The sequence below is a fragment of the Uranotaenia lowii genome, chromosome 2 (genome assembly GCF_029784155.1).
Source record: "Uranotaenia lowii strain MFRU-FL chromosome 2, ASM2978415v1, whole genome shotgun sequence".
Lineage (NCBI taxonomy): Eukaryota > Metazoa > Arthropoda > Insecta > Diptera > Culicidae > Uranotaenia > Uranotaenia lowii.
The window spans coordinates 294,228,216-294,239,250 of NC_073692.1; positions in this window are offsets into that span (position 1 = coordinate 294,228,216).

The following is an 11,035-nucleotide window of genomic DNA, read 5'->3' on the forward strand; positions in this document are numbered from 1 at the left end:
CCGTTAATATTACAAATCTTTCTTAAATAATTAGATTTTAGGTGATGTTTATGAATAAATATGCCACATGTGTCATTTTATTTAACATATATTGCCGATACACTGCAAACTCAAAAAACACCCACCATCACTGGCAGCTGGAATTGTGGTTGTGTCCGATGATCCCCAGCAGGGCGATGTTTTGCCGATCAGCGTCAGGCAGCATTCTTGAATCCTTCCGGAACAGCATCGTAATCGGAAACCCCTAAACATTAGAAACATTCAACATTGATTCGGCTTTTGATCCATTCATAAAACTGCAATTCCTGCAATCGAAAGAGAATTTAAAGTTGCATTTTTTTTCATTTCGTCTATAACTATAACCTACCATTTTTTAATTCAATTCTGAAAGAATTTGGTTCGGTTTTAATACAAAATTAACTGCGGAAGCGAATTTTTTTCTTTTTGCACAATAAACCACCATCTCGGATAAAAACAGAACAATTTATGCCGCGAAAAAAAGGAAAACAATGGATCTGTCGTGTTTTACATTGTTTTCGATGTAATTTTATATTGAGATATATTTTTTAGATCAGGGCGTGTAAACATACATCATACAAAATTAAGTTTATACCAACGATTCAAAAATAGATCAAAAAGAGTGTAAAATTACTTTTAGAAATTTTTTGCTGTGTTAAGTTGTGTGTATTAGACTAAGTCGATTTAGGATGATTTTTGAATTTCTCAAATCCTGGGGTCTAAAAAGCTTCGTTTTGGTTCAAAACTCATCCATATTTTTTTGCAGAGTTTTTTAGTAACGTTTACATGAGTCAATTTGAACTTTAAGGTTTCTACTTAAAGGAAAATTGAATATTTTGTATGTACTTAAAAATCAATGACATCACTGCTGGTGCATAGCAAAGTATTGCATTAAAAGTAGTCGAGCAATACTCCGCTAGTTGATTAACTGGTTTAATCGCCGCGATGAATTGTTTGTTGTTTTCATCGACTTTTTTCGGCGAGGAATGAAACAAAATTACTTGCCTGTTGGTCCAAACGTTTCGAGCTACTTTTGGCTGTTCGCTCCTCTTCAGTGGACCTTAAATAGAATTTATTTTCAATACAATTTTCCTTTTAACTAGATTATAAAACCTACTTTATCTAGCGATCGTCTAACTACTGTTTGTTTGTTGTTTGTTTTTGATGTTATGTTTACATTTATCTGTCAGTGTTCTGATCTTGGGTAAAATGGAGTTGTAGGCTGATTTAAAATTGATTGAGTCTTTCTGTTTGTTTACAACGTCATTGTCTCCTCTTATTTTGATGTGAAACATCTCTGCACAAATTCTAGTGTTGTACTTTGAGACTTTTTCTAAAATAGTGGTGTTTTTGAAATCGAAAGCATGACCGTACTCTATACTATGTTGAGCAAGTCCTGTACCTCCAACTTTTTTGTTTTTTAAATCATTCTTATGCTTTTCTTATCTTTTGTGTAAAAATTGACTAGTTTCACCAATGTAAGATTTTTAACAACCTCCACATTTTATGTTGTAAACCACATTTGTTGTTTTTTTTTGGTATTTTATCTTTGGTTTTCGTGAAAATTGTGTTCTTTACTTTGTTTAAGGATTTGAAAGCTACATTGATGTCGTACTGTTTAAAATATTTGGCTAACTTCTCACCTAAACCTGCACAATACGAAATTGTAATGAAACTTTTGGGTTGTTCGATTCTACTATCATTGAAAGTGTTGTACATTTTATGAGTCCGTTGTGTAATAATTTTTGTTACTAGTTGTTGAGGGTAGTTGTTTATCTTTAATATATTCTGTACAGTTTTCATGGTTCCTTCTCTATAGCTAGCATTCGATAATTTCAAAGCTCTGTCAACTAGTGCCACAATAGTGTTAAATTTGTGTGAAAATGGACTAACAGATGCAAAATCCAAATATCGGCCTTTCTCGTTCTTCGGGAACCACAACAAACAAATAGTAGTTAGACGCTAGATCGCTAGATAAAGTAAGTTATATAATCTAGTAAAATGGAAAATTGTATTGAAAATAAATTCTATTAAAGGTCCACTGAAGAGGAGCGAACAGCCAAAAGTAGCTCGAAACGTTTGGACCAACTGGCAAGTAATTTTGTTTCATTCCTCGCCGAAAAAAGTCGATGAAAACAACAAACAATACTTCGCTAGGCATCCAGCAGTGAAGACAATTGAATTTATTGTTTTTCAATGCTCAAAGACATGTCCATATTCAACATCTTACATCTTTTTTGTCTAATAAGATACGAAGTGCAGGTTCTGGACAAAGTTGTTCAGCGGAAAATTTTCCATACAGAATTTATAAATTGGCACAAAAACCATTAGCAAGCTCGGTTCCACAGAAGAAACAAAAAAAGATGTTTATTTTTTCTGTACAAAAAATTCAATTTTCCCATACAATCCGCAAATCAACTAGATGAGTTTTGAAGCAAAACGAAGCTTTATAGATCTCAGGGATTGAGAGATTCAAAATGACTCCAAATCGATTCAGTCTATGTAGTATGTACATAATATCAATGTATGTTTAATATTATGGTAAAAAAATGTGTTTCAGAATAAAAACCTAGAGCTCTAAATTGGCTACATGGAAACAACTTTAAGAAATAATTTAAAAGTATCTCAGACATGATGACCTAGTATTGGATATACAGGGCAAATCTGAAAATTATTCGTTAGTCGCGGCTAATACTTAAACTTTTAACGATTTTTTATGTTATGTTTATTTCTTCAAACTGTACATCTCACCGAAGCACTGTATGAAGCGTTCTTGTGCAAGGTACTGTATAGTCCTATTTGCCGCTGGTAGTGTTCGTGATATTATGCTGGTTGTTTCACCAACACTTTCCAGTTTTGGGACAATTAACCTCAAAAACGACCATGTGTGTCGTCCGGCTGCCTGTTTTTGTACCGAGAGTTTTTGAGGTTAATTGTCCCGTCTCATCTGTACACGCTCAGCAAGTGTGCGTAGGAAATGTCAAAAACAACTCTATTGCGGTGTCTAACATAAATAAAATGAATTAAGCAAAAACAAAACCACAATCTCGGAAGTCACGACGATTATATCGAAACTAGATTCTAGAAAAGCAACTGGAAACAACTTCAAACTTACCATAACGGTCAGCCTCTGTTATCTCCTCGTCTTTTAACTAAAGCGTGTTTAACCCAAATGTTCTACCCAAAATCCGAGCAATAAAAAAGAATACATTTCAAAATATATTTTAATATCAAAACACATCAGCAGGAAAGTGCCCCAAATGACCCGAAATTTGAAAAAGTTATGCGCTGCAGGCTTAAATCGATCCTAGGCCTATTGAGTACAAGATCTCAAATTTCGGCCAGATCGAATCACGGGAAGGGGTCGCTCAACGAGCCTAAAGTTTGTATGGGATTTTGAGAAATTTTGTTCGGAAGGGACCTGAAAATCCAGTTTTTCAGGAGTAACTTTGGTCCCCTTCGGCCGATTTATTTTGAAAACAATTTTTATTAATGCCTAAACAATGACAAATATTTCATCCGAAGACTGCATTTCTATTCGAGTTAAGATAAAAAAAATTATTAAGCTTCAAAAAATAGCTATCTATTTTAAGGATGATATTCATCACTATTAATGAGAGACACTGCTTCGAACATGTTGACGCAGCATTAACAGTGATGAATATCATCCTTTAAAAAGTTACCTCGTTTTTTAAGTCTAATAACTTTTTTTTCATAACTCAAATTGAAAAGCAGTCTTGGGATGAAATATTTTTCATAGTTTAGGTTTTCAAAAGAAATCGGTCGAAGGGGACCAAATTTATTCCTGAAAAACTGGATTTTCATTTTCATATGTGATGAAAGAAATTAGAGAAACATGAACTATCAAAGAACGAAAGAACATAAGCCGTAAATATCATGAAAATTTCGAAAAAGATACAACGGCTCACCGACAGGACTTGAACCTGCAATCTCCGCTTCGGTACAACGGCGCGTTAGCCAATTCCACCACGGTGAACGTGATGAAACCGGCGAACACGAGCAATCGAGCTCTGCCGATCAACTGCTGGACCTTCTATCGAAACACCATGTATATCCCGCATGTGATCTTTCCCTCTATTGATCTCTCTTGTTTCTCTAACCCCACCCATCGACTCGGGATTTTAGCCGAACGAGCACATGGTCGATTGCTTCGGGTTTGCCGCAACTTACGGTCAGATGAAGAAGCAATCAGTGCCGCTCAAGGTTCCGAGCAGACCAGTTACATAGGGAGGTGTTGCTCTGTTGAAATCAATACTGATGTTATGAAATCGCTTGGTACATCTTTGTACCTGAAAATGATCACATTTTCATATGTGATGAAAGAAATTAGAGAAACATGAACTATCAAAGAACGAAAGAACATAAGCCGTAAATATCATGAAAATTTCGAAAAAGATACAACGGCTCACCGACAGGACTTGAACCTGCAATCTCCGCTTCGCGGATTTTCATGTTCCTCCCGGAATAAATTTCTCAAAATCCCATACAAACTTTAGACTCGTTGAGCGACCTCTTCCCGTGATTCGATCTGGCCCAAATTTGGCATGAAACCTTGTAGGTACTAGGCCTAGGCTCAATTTAAGTCTGCAGCGGAAAACATTTGACAAGCTTGAAATTTCCCATTCAAATTTGGGGCAGTCTAATCATCAGGATTTAAATCGTACTTCAGGCTTCCTAAAAATTGTTCATGATTTAAATTAAACTAAAAAAAAAAAAACGTTTTGCACGCAAATTTAATTTGAACTCAATTTATTTTTTTTTGAGTTGTGGAAATATGGCGAATAAATCAGTGCAAAATTCAGACTTTATTCTACAAAATCCGGGCAACCAGGCCGGGCCGAACTTTTCCTACATTTTGTGTCAAATATCCGGGAAAGTCAGGGTAAGACCGAGCAATCTGGCAAGCTTATCTCAGCATCACCATAACAATCTGGTTCAGTTAAGCATTCTATGAGCACGTTCTAGCGATGATAATATTTTTCTATTGAAGAAAATATTATTCAGGTTGCTTCCAAATGATGATGGCTCCAGATGTTTCACCGAAATCCTAGCAGAATCTCTTAAATGTAAAGCTTAAAAAACAAATTCCGGATAAAATAGAACAGACTAGGTATCGAGCAGAAAAAAAAATATGTTGAATCCCCGATTTTGTCACGCATCGATTATGTCTGCCTCCGATTTTGTCACCTTTTTTTGACCCGATTTTGTCACTATAATTTATTTAATGTAAAAATACTCAGATTCAAGCCTTCTCCTTTCGGGTTGATTATTAATTGATATCGCGTCAATTGACAACATTGTTACACAGCATGATAGCTGTTAGGTATATATAGCGGCTTATGAATGACACAAAGAAAAGATTTCCGATTTTGTACAGGTGTTTTTATTCATATTTGAACAATAATAAAGTTGGCAAATACAATCAAAACAATAAATATAACGACACAAAAAATCATCGATATGATCGACAAGCTTAGTTTTGGACCCTTGGAGCCAAAGGGTCCAAAATTACAGTTGTGTTACAGTGAATCACCGATTTTGTCACCCACCGATTATATCTGCCGCCGATTTTGTCTACCCTCGATTTGGTCACCCTTTTTGATCCGATTTTGTCACTATTTTTTATTTAGTGTAAATATACTGAGATTCGAACCTTCTCCTTTTGGGCTGATTATTAATTGCTTTATTATGCTGGAGAAAAACAAACAAAAAATTACATTTACAATGATGGAATCTGGAATGAACGCAGTTCGTAAGTTCACGAATTGCTCAATTAATATGTCACTGTCTCTTTTTACTCAACTCGGGGCGTACACAAATTAGCTGATTGTAAATTTGTTGTAAAAATCTTTTATATTTTTTTCCAAAACTGTCTCCATTCACCTTATTTTACGGTATATCAACCTAGTGAAAGGTTTTGAACATTAATGCAATGATACTCGAACGACCATCTCCATTTTTTTTTAAGTTTTCTTGACTTTGAGATTTTTAAAGCAGGAAGTCTATAAGAAGTTTATTTTCAGTACCTATCTAAATTATTAGCAAATTCAAGCAAAGCCGTTTATATTTTAGAAAAAAAAATTTTTTAGCCAACTTTTACCCAATTTTTTAAATGTCTAAACTAAAATGCAAATTTAAAGTCACCACTTTAAAACCCAGTGGCAACGAGTTCATTTTACAAGGTGCAAATCACCGCCATTTGGCATAAAACAGCTCGCGCCTTCATTTGAATACCTACTGCAAACTTCCAGTGAACTTAACAGAGAATAACACAACCATCATCAGCATCAACTTCATCAAGCCGAACTGCTGGCTGTGGAGTCAGGCGACGACGACGACTAGTCCATAGCTCAATCGGGAAGGTGACGTCCATTCTAGGCCAGCCACAGAATGAGATCATCCATACACAACCTAACCAAACCAACCCAAACCCATTCGGCTCCAGCCAGTCAGCTACCTACGTACCTCAACCTTTTTTTCTGCAAGGTGAATAATTTATGCAAACTGAACTGAAACGTTGTTTACCATGCATGGGCCCCCCTTTTTTCTCACCCCAACAACACCCACCCTCATTCCTCGAAAATTCTCTCCTTTTAAAGTGCGAAAAACCAACTTCAGTGAGGTAATTGATTTGTCTGCGGGGCAACAATGTAGGAAGATATGGGAGAGAGCAAAAAAAAAATCCACCAACGAAAACATCGGATTGTAGAATTTTTGATTTGTTTCAATGCTTTTTCCTCCCACCTTCGATCAACGGACACTTACTTGCTTACTTACGATGGCTTACCGATGGATTGGTACTTCCGCTATTCGATTGCAGGTTGGCACCTGGCTAGATACCTGCCTGTATTTGCAGCCAAAGAAAATCACCAAACAACTTCATTTTTATTAAAACGGACAGTATAGCTAGATTTGAAGTTCATTCTACCGTAACTCCCTAATTAAGGGTACCAAAAACGGTGAATCGTTATGATACTGTATGGCTCAGAAAAAAAGAGGGTTATGTTTATTGTCAATTAGTGAAATATCGGTGCAATCAGCTCTTCAAAAAAAAAAAACTTAAACTAATCTAAAAGGAAAAAAATCAAAAATATGAGCGTTTACAGAGAAAAATCTGAGCTTTACATTTTATGTAAAATATGTTTTCATTTTAAACTCGGTCAAATGTGTTGTAAAACTTTCGTCATGATAACGCAGCCCTGAAAAAACCATACGTTTCCTCATTCGAGTAAATTTGCGGTAGTTTTATATGATTTTTGCATGAAACGATGTGTAGCAGAATCGTTTCACAAACAAATTCGATTTGATGTTCCAAGAAAATGATGTTCTCCGCCGCAGAAAGCCAGTTTGCCTTGAACTGCTGCTCGTCCTTAGCCGGGTTTTTGGTCTTCTTTAGGATCCGCTTGACAATAGCCCAATATTTCTCAATTGGACGGAGCTCTGGCGTGTTGGAAGGGTTCTTGTCCTTGGGAACCACCTGCACGTTGTTGGCAGCGTACCACTCCATGGCCTTTTTACCGTAATGGCAAGATGCCAAATCCGGCCAAAACAGTACGGAACAACCGTGTTTCTTCAGGAAAGGCAACAGACGTTTATTCAAACACTCTTTCATTTAAATTTCTTGGTTGACAGTCCCGGAAGCTATGAAAATGCTGCTTTTCAAGCCACAGGAACAGATGGCTTGCCAAATCAGATATTTCTTCGCGAACTTTGTCAGTTTCATCTGCTGAAAATATCTGCTACCTTTCCCCATCCTTTTGCCATATAAAACTCCTGTCCCGGAAGCTGCTTGTAGTCGGCTTTGACGTAGGTTTTGCCGTCCATTACCTCGCAGTCAAACTTGGTCAGCATCGTCGTGTACAGCCTCCGGAATCGCGCTTTGGCCGTCGTATTTTGTTTATCATCGTGATTTGGAGTCACTACTTTCTTGTAAGTCGATAGTCCGGCTCGTTTTTTGGCTCGATGCACGGTTGTAGACGATACACCCAGCTTATTTGCGGAATCTCGGAGAGAGAGGTTAGGGTTTCGCTTGAAACTACCGGCAACTCTCTTTGTCATCTCAGCGGCTGCCGGTTTTCGATTTTCCCCCGATCCAGACTTCCTGGCTGTCGACAAACGTTCCCCAAACACTTTAATTACATTTGTAACGGTTGATTTGGCAATTTTTAGCGATTTTGCCAGCTTCGCGTGCGAGTAGTTCGGATTTTCGCGATGCGCGAGCAAAATTTTGATACGCTGCTCTTCTTCCTTGGACGGCATTTTGACAACTGAAGAGTGAATTCCAAAATCAAAATAGGAGCAACACTATACACACACACACACACCTTCAAAATGAGGGGTGTTCAGGTTTTTTAAATGCAAAATTGAAAGAAATACGTCAAGTTGATATTGACCAAATTTTGACCGTATCACCCTTTAAAATCTGGAGCTCGTTGATGTCTAGAAATAAACACACGTTATGAATGACTTTGTAATAATTGAAATACTTGTAAATAACGCTGATGGCTATAAGTTGATAAAATAACGATTAAAAAGGAAACAATGACAGAGAGTCGCAAGTGAGAGAGAATGCCAATTCACTATTGTTTTGGAAGACGGAGAGTGAATACGCAGTGTTAACTGAAATTGTTGCCACTTGAACAGGTTGGAAATCATTAGGAAAGTGTTGCCAATATAACGGATGGATACCCAAGCAACCAAAAGTTCGGATAACATTCCTCTATCAGGTTTGATCAGCCTATTCGAGTTTGCTAATACAACTTCTTTTTAACTAGCTTTTTAAGTAGCTAAACAAACTTTCAATTTGACAATGAGTTCGCATAAATTGCTAAACAACTTCTAACCAGCTTCAAAAAGCACTTTTATAAGCAGCACAAAAAATCGAAAAAAAAAATTTTTCGCTCTTTCAATGCCTTTTTTTCTAAAGTCCGCTAATTTGATTCAGAATAATCAACCATATTTGTTACTAAACTCACATTTAAATAACATGTTCTTACCAAGCCTCGAACCCGAGCGCACCGCTTGAAAGTCGAGCACCATGCTTGCTACTCCATATGAACATCATGAGTAGGCAACGATTTTACTTGATGTGATGATTTTCTTCAAAACGATTTCCAGGTTCTTAATTTTTACTTAATTCCCACTTTCAAGTTGTCAAAAAGTTCTTCTGGAACTAAATGTGCACTTCACATTGTCGTTTCCCTAGTAACGATGTGTTTATTTATGCAAACATTAGTTGAAGTTCGAAACAAGTAGATTTAAGCCTTTAAATCTACTTCAAAGTTCCTATATTGCGGAGTGGGTTTTGAACTCTCGTTGGAACGAATTAAAAATCTTCAAGTTTACAAAAGAGTACAACAAAGATTTTTTACGAATGAAAGAGCTGTAAAAAAAGACTTCCAACCCTTTGATAGCTACTTGATGTTGAAAAATTGAGAAGTACGTAACAAGTAGATTGTTTTTCTTCATACCAACTTTAAAGTTTCTTATAAGTAGAAACACAAACCAAAAAAGTACTTTAAAGCTTTTGTTTTGAGTTTTGGCTGAACTTGATAAAGAATGAAGTTCCATGGACCTCGAAAAAGCATTTTGAGCAGCAAAAAAGTTCCACGGAACTTTTGTGCAGCTCTATGTGAACTTATGAGTTCGTTCCTTAAGTGATATCCAAACTTTTGGTTGCTTCCAAGCATATATCAATCACTATTGTAACCTGACCTTTATACATGACTTGACGTGAATAGATGTGATGAGCTCAGTCAGTTGTAGTAGTAATAAATTCAGCTGATATAGTGAAATTTCATAATTCGAACCAGGATGGTTTGGTTAAGATTTTTGTTTCAAATGCCATCTTTTTTACCATTTTGTTTTTCGGTTCAATTTTCAGACGCTACCAAAATTATAATAGTTCTTTATAAATAGATAGTGAACATATAGACAATTCCAAAATTGTAAAATTTACGAAAATCTGTTCAGTAGTTTTGAAGATCCAGCCAAAATAGTAATCTGGGTCTATATGACCCTAGCCGGACAATTGTCCTTTTTTTAACCGTAAAGAATGGTAAAAAGGTAAAAATTCGGTATTTCATGATAAAAAATTACTTTGTACGAATATTTAAGTTTTTGAATATGCATATGAAATAAATTACAACTCGCTTCAAACCACCAATGTAGTAAACTCAAATGGACATGTTATTGAAATTCATTCCCTTAATGAACACTGCATTCTCATTAAGGACCATTCAACATGTGGGAGGAAAGCCCCATATTCTGGAAAACTTATGACATCCGTTTTTTTTTTTCGCGATCTGGCGCCCAATCGGCGAGCCACCATGAAACTGCCAACAACGTGACTGCTCGTGAACAATCAATTACATTGAGGTTCACCTTTGCGCGTCTCTTGCCGTACTGATGCTGCTTGCTCGATCCCTCATCATACATAACCCACCCGATATCCAATGGCCAGATTGCATTTCAATGACCTCAATTACGGACCCCTTCGGATTCAATCCAGTGAAGTGTGGTTTCACCTTTTCCTTCAATTATTGGATGGCACGCGGTCTTTCTGTCGGGCCAATCGGCAACTCGGGTTCGGATGGATGAGTGATAAACAAGACTGTGGCCACGGCGCTGTTGCCCTCCTGCCTCCAGCCAAGCGAGGAATATACAGCGGAAAAGTGAGCAAAGTGCGATATTATTCGGTTTTAATTCAACCGGTGGAGATCACGTGACCCCTCGATCACGACGCCGCAGAGCAACGGTCGAAGTCGAAGAAATGGGAAACCAATTCATTACTAATTACCTGAGTGGATCTGAATTAATTTTATCGGTTTCTGTTTTCTGTGGAGGTCGGTTGACGTGTTTTCTTAATTTTGTAATACAGAAGCAATGAAGTATAACTTTAAGTTATATATTAATGTACTAGCAGACCCGGTAAACTTCGTTTTACCATGTTAAACTTGGCGTCCATTTTTCATTTTTTTCTTCGCTGTTTGACTTT